Source organism: Carassius auratus, unplaced genomic scaffold, assembly GCF_003368295.1.
Source record: "Carassius auratus strain Wakin unplaced genomic scaffold, ASM336829v1 scaf_tig00011522, whole genome shotgun sequence".
In the NCBI taxonomy this organism is placed as follows: domain Eukaryota; kingdom Metazoa; phylum Chordata; class Actinopteri; order Cypriniformes; family Cyprinidae; genus Carassius; species Carassius auratus.
Window position 1 is genome coordinate 1,596 of NW_020524213.1, and position 6,705 is coordinate 8,300.

General features: G+C 36.9%; 1 pseudogene; it reads left to right on the top strand.

Annotated features, from left to right (window-relative positions):
* Positions 1–402: 402 nt before the first annotated feature.
* LOC113073167 (arylsulfatase A-like) lies at positions 403–5,055 on the top strand (annotated as a pseudogene).
* Positions 5,056–6,705: the final 1,650 nt, after the last annotated feature.

Genomic DNA, 6,705 nt, shown 5'->3' on the forward strand with positions numbered 1-6,705 from the left:
GGGAGGAAGAAAGAACAAGAGATGGTTTTATTAAATCCAAAGAAATGTATACGGTAAAGGTAGAATGACAAGGAGAAACAGAAAGGAAGAATCAATTATACATCTAGACTTAGATTTGGACTTACTGGCGTTTTAATCAGTACCTTGAATAAAACAAGGCAACACCAGACAGGAAAATGTGACCATTGTGATGAAGAGGGAAACATTGGAACACATTTTAACAGTGAAAGAAGAATGTGCTTGTAATCTGAAAATAATTAAGGATGAAGTTTGACTTAATAAACATATTGCAGAGGAACTCATATGAGGAATGTATTAATTTTGTAATGCTTTATTTGAAAATGACTGATCTAGATAAAATAATATAGGTGTTAGGGGGATCAGGAAAAGGAATTAGCGAACTTGGCCCACACTCCTAACCAACAGATGGCTTGAAGTTGTAGGCCTATGCCACCAGCCTTCAAGAAGAAGAAGACTTTTATTTTTGCGGGATGTGAATGGCTGCAGAGTCACGCCATCTGCGCCTCGGAGTCTGGCAGAAATGAACTGAGCAGGAACTTTCAATAACGTTTTCCTAAATAGTAGAGATTTTGTGATATACGTGTCAGATTATGGATTTAATGAGAGTAATCGTGTTGTTTGCACTGATCGCAGCTCGTGTGCTCGCGCATCGCTGCCGAACTTTGTGCTGCTGTCGCCGATGACTTGGGTTACGGTGATCTGGGGTGTTTCGGACACCCGAGCTCCTCACCCCGAATTTAGACCGACTGGCAGCCGGCGGACTGCGGTTTACCGACTTCTATGTCACGAGCCCCGTGTGCAGCCCCTCCAGGTAAAACCAAATCCTTCATATTTGTTTCTAGAGAAAGGTAACACCAAATCCAACTGTTATCCAGCCTATTAACAGTATACTTTCATTATTTATGCATTCATTTGTACACCTGCTTTTGAGAGTTTTTTGAATCCCCTTCCAGCTTCCAATTTTTGTTTTTTAAGAAATTGTAAATAATTCTGTTTTTAAAATATTATTTTTAGTTTATATGTAGTAGTTTGAGGCGGGCCGTTTTTTTCTTGATTTTATTAATTGATTAGATCTCTTATAGATGTAATTTATTGTATTACTTACGGCTGGACGATATATCGAGTGTGCATCTCGTCGGTAAACCGGTTCCGTGATTACCGCTAAATCCCCATCACCTGCTTTCAAATGGAGCGACGAGATGCACACACACACACACATTAGTCCAGCCCTAGTATTATTAGTTGGTCTACTATTTATGCAATGATATATATAAATAAATTATATATATATATATATATATATATATATATATATATATATATAATATATATATATATGTATATATATAATATTATTTTTATTTATTTTATTTTTTGTCAGAAAAACATTGTCCCTTGATTTATGCCAAATTGGTAAGCTATATAATCACCGGACTTTACATAATCCATAATTGATCGTTTAGTGTCTTGCACAGAAGATGGCGCCAGAATACAGGGTAATATTCATCGACTTTCTTTGGAAACTATAAGCGTCCTACTAATAGGCCTACTTTTTCTGCAGTATTATAAAACAATTATATTAAGCACAGCATATTTGTTTCTGTATGCAAGAAATATTATGACCTAATTTTTTTTTAATGGCTTATTATGTTAAGCTTGACCTTCCATTTCTCTTATGATGAATGAAGCAAGATCAGCCTGATTACAATTCACCCTCATCCTGACAAGTTGTTATTATACTAATGCACAGCATTCTTTTTTGCATACTGTTTTTGGCCCAGGGCAGCCTTGTTAACGGGTCGCTATCAGACTCGATCCGGGATTTATCCTGGTGTGTTCTATCCAGGCTCAAATGGGGGTCTCCCGCTCAACGAGACCACTGTTGCAGAGGTGCTTAAATCTCGGGGTTATGCTACAGCCATAGTGGGCAAATGGCACCTGGGCGTCGGGCCAAATGGCATTTACCTGCCCACCCGACAGGGCTTTGACCGTTATCTCGGTATCCCATACTCACACGACCAGGTCATTATGTTTGCTTGAAATATTCAGTTTTCACCAAAAGGAAATTCCATAGCATTATTCTAATATATGTTTGTAATGCAGTTTCATTGGATTATATTTGTTGCTCTCTCTTTATCAAAGGTCCCTGTCAGAATCTGGTGTGTTTCCCTCCGGATGTGAAGTGCTATGGCTTCTGTGATCAGGGGTGTTGTGACTGTACCTCTCCTGAGTAATGAGAATATCAAGCGGCAGCCTGCAGACTTCCTGCTGCTTGAGAAGGGAATACAGTGAATTTGCCTCTAAGTTCATCAATGATGCTGTCCAAGAATAACCAGCCATTCTTCCTGTACTATCCTTCACATGTGAGTCAAAACTACAATCTTAAGCAAATCATTTTTGTAATGTTTTATGCATTTGCTTGCATGTCTCTAAAGGAGTTTGAATAGAATTCTGGATAATGTGTGTGTGTGTGTGTGTATATATATATATATATATATATATATATTTATTTTTATTATATAGATGTTATATAAAACATATATTATATTTTATTCATAAATTGTTTATTACAAAATATTAAAATATACATTTTAATTTGTGGGTAGTGTAGTTCTTCACTGAGAATGAACAGGAAAATAATTATGAATTTAATAATAATCAACTAAATAATTAAGACTAATAAATAATGATTTGAATAATTAAAATAAAGAATAATTATCCCCCCCCCCATTTTTAAATTTAAATAAACACAATTAAAAACAAAAGTTGAAATCACACTGATTTTCTAAAAGGTTTCGATAGTGTTAGTAGGGTCTTTCTTGCAAGATTTCCAAAATGTACTTTGACCAGAGTGTTACGATCTCGTTAAACCCACTCAGAGTATGTATTTAATGACTCTTTGCCTGGTGTCTGTCTCTCCAGCACACACACTACCCTCAGTATGCAGGTGCAGACTATGCAGGGAAGTCTCCTCGTGGGCCGTTCGGTGACGCTCTGATGGAGTTTGATGGCACTGTGGGGAAGATTCTGCAAACTCTGGAAGAGACAGGGGTGATCAACAACACTCTCATCTTCTTCACTGGTGACAACGGGTAAGTGTTTCTCCTTAGTCCATGCTTTACGTTTTTCCATTTGCATTAACATCTATATTTGTGTGCGTTCGCAGACCAGAGCTCATGCGGAAGTCTCATGGGGGAAACGCAGGACTGTTGAAATGTGGTAAAGGCACCACTTATGAAGGAGGAATGAGAGAGCCGGCCATCGCATACTGGCCTGGATCCATCCAACCAGGTGCTAAGAGTTGAACAGTCCTGCGTCTGAATCCAGCAACAAGAAATTTACAATGTTTTTATGAAACCGATTTTAATTTATATGTTCCCATCATTCAAAGGTGTGACCCGTGGCTCTGGCCAGCTCTTTGGATTTCTGCCCACCTTCGCCCGACTGGCTGGAGCTGCATTACCTGATGTTCAACTGGACGGGTTCGACATGACAAACATCCTGTTGTACCACAGACCGGTAAGAGAACACATGATCAAAGGTGAAATATATTTACTTAAACACAGTTCATACATTCATTATTTTTAACAAGTTTGGGGTCAGTAAGATTACTGAAACATGACTTTTAAAAATCGTGAAGTATTATTTTTCTATTTATACATTATAAAATGTAATTTATTCCTGTGATCAAAGCTGAATTTTCCAGCATCGTTACTCCAGTCTTCAGTGACACAGGATCATTTAGAAATCATTCTAATATGCTGATTTTAATTTATAATATACACACACACATCTTTAATGTCTATCTATGTACTGTCACTTTTGATCAATTTAATGCGTCCTTGCTGAACAAAATAAATTCTTAAAAATTTAAAAAAAAAAAATCTTTCTGACACCAAACTTTGAACAGTAATGTATATTTATATTTAGGTATTTCTCTAAGCATACAGGAATCATTCTTGCTTTCAGTCTGAAGTTAACCTCCGTATACATCTATCAGTCATATTCCTTTGACCATAGCATCACAGAATCTCAGTTGTTTTATAGTGTATTGTTCCATTATAGATTTTGGAGACACTATGCATAACCATTTAAAACGGTTAAAGAAATAGTTCACCAAATATTTCTGTCATTATTTTACGTAATTACTATTTTACCCTGAAACCAGCACGGACTTGACCCTGTGCTTTAAAAAACTGTTTTTTGAGCCCCTGCTCTACTCTGTTGCACTACTGTCTAGCTTTTTATGATTTTTTTTTCTCTACCTCTGTAAAGATATTTAAGTGACAAATAAACCTGAATCTGCATGTACTCCTCCAAAAAGGGCCAAAATGTCATTGTTTCAGAGTGAAAGACAGACCATCTTTTACTACCCGACTTCTCCAAGTCAGGAGCATGGCGTGTTTGCAGTGAGATGGAAAAATTTCAAGGCACATTACTATACACAGGGTAAGTTCACCATTTCTTGGACTCTATATAAACCTCACCTTCCTACCTCTCCTCCTTGTCTATTTGTGTTTTGTCTTTTCCCCCTTTGAACTCAGGTGCAAATCACAGTCGAGGCACCCCAGACAGCAACTGCTCATCACTTCCCCTCCTGCATCATGATCCTCCTTTACTATATAACTTGGAGGCGGGACCCCTCAGAATACTATAACCTTAACAGTTCCGAATGGGACTCTGTGCTCCAGCAAATCCAGGCCATCAAGGAGCACTTTGAGGCTTCTATGGTGTTTGGAGAAAGTGAGATTGCCAAAGGGATAGACTCTGCACTCGCGCCCTGCTGCGTTCCTAATTGCACCCCTAAACCTGAATGCTGCCACTGCACTCCTGCACTCTAATGGAAGCACACTGCCAAATCCCAGCACCGTCACAGGAACATGAAATTCCAGTTCACAAGCACTCCGAAAGACCGATTGGGTTTACTTGATTTTCTTGCGAGGGGAAAAAATCCTGAACTTTTCTAGAATCTTGTTCGGTTTAAGTTCTTTTGAAGGAATACAAATGAAAAGAGTTAATAAAAAATGAAGTTGATCCTGTTGCTTTTTTGTCTACAAATACTCCAATTAGTGCATGGAATGATTGTATGCATGCTAAAAACAGTGTTTACTGTTACAGTGTTATCTCTCAATTTGAAGACCAAAATGTGACTTACTAGTTCACCGATACAATAATAGGCTGTTAACAGTGTATTGTTAAGCACAAATGTATGAATGTTTGTCGTACTGTCTTTTGAGATTCATTCAATATCAGTATTATGGAGTGATATTTAGGTAGTAAAAGAACTATGGACTTACAGTATACAAGGCTGAACTAACTGAATGGCAACGCATTTAAAAATAATTTAAAATAAAATCCTATAATGGTATCTAAAAATAACACTGCTCCGAAACACTTTGGTGACATCAAGCATATAGTATTTTATTCATAAGACCAAATCCATGACAAGGCAGTGAGATTTTTTTTTTTTTTTTCATGTTTTTCGTTTTTTCTTTACAAGTTGTCATTTTTAAAGATACAAGATACATAGTTTTGTCATACTGAAGCTGTTTCCGTTATACAGTGAAGGACTGAATTCTGTACGTTTTAGTCCAGAACTTTGTATTTCCTGTAATTGTATTTCAGCTACCCAAGCTTAAGTGATCAAGAAGTAGTAGATGCTCTGCTTGAATGTGTTAGGGGTTTCACAGCCAATTTGTCACTACAAATTGCTTAAGTGAAGGCTAAAATATTTAAGATATTCATTTATTGTATGAACGCACAATAAAAATGTCATGTAACAGTCATAACTAAAGATTTAGAGCTCTGATTCATATTTGTTCATAAATGAGACAAAATTGCTGATCATTCGGTTCAATGATGGATGATTTTTTTTGTGCATTCGAAACATGTCTGTTTGTGATTGTTAGAACCTCAGCGACTGCATGATATTCCACACATCCAACAACAGATGTACACTGATGTAAAGCAGATAAAGGAAAGATACAAATACTAATTCAAAGCTATTTATATCTTTTCACCCCATCACAGTTGGCTTTTGGTTGTAAGATTGCTATTGTCAACATTATTAATATTTTATTTCTTTTACATTTACATAGTAATCTCAATAACATACTCAACAGAAAGGACACAGCGTGGTGATCCTGACTCTAAAATATTTACAGCAATCTAACCAAAAACAAGACACGTTTAAAACCTAAATCTCCTTCCGTAAGAGTATCACTGTCACAAATGAACGGGTAACCATGGACGGAGATTGCAGGCTGCTGGAGCATAGTCACGTGTGCAGGGAACGTTGGGCTGTGTGCAAAATAGCATACTACCATACTATGCATACTACTGTAGTATACCCCAGAGCAGTGTTGTGCATGAAAAATTCAGATGTTTTGCCAAAATGTGCAATATTAAAAAACACAAAGAACAGGATGCTGAATTCCTCAATGCAGGATTTAGTACATGAAATATCAGCTGTGGTCTTTGTCAACTCCTTGATTTATTATTTTGACAGACTGATAAATCTTAAGACGGACTTCTGTAATGTAATGAGGTTTACAAAGTATGTAGTATGCAGTATGCTAATATTCCACTTCATTCCAAACGCAGCCTTTCATTTCTAGTTAATGAAACAGTAAGTTACCTGACAGGATGTCGTACATATGCCATCTCTTCATAATTTTGACCTAT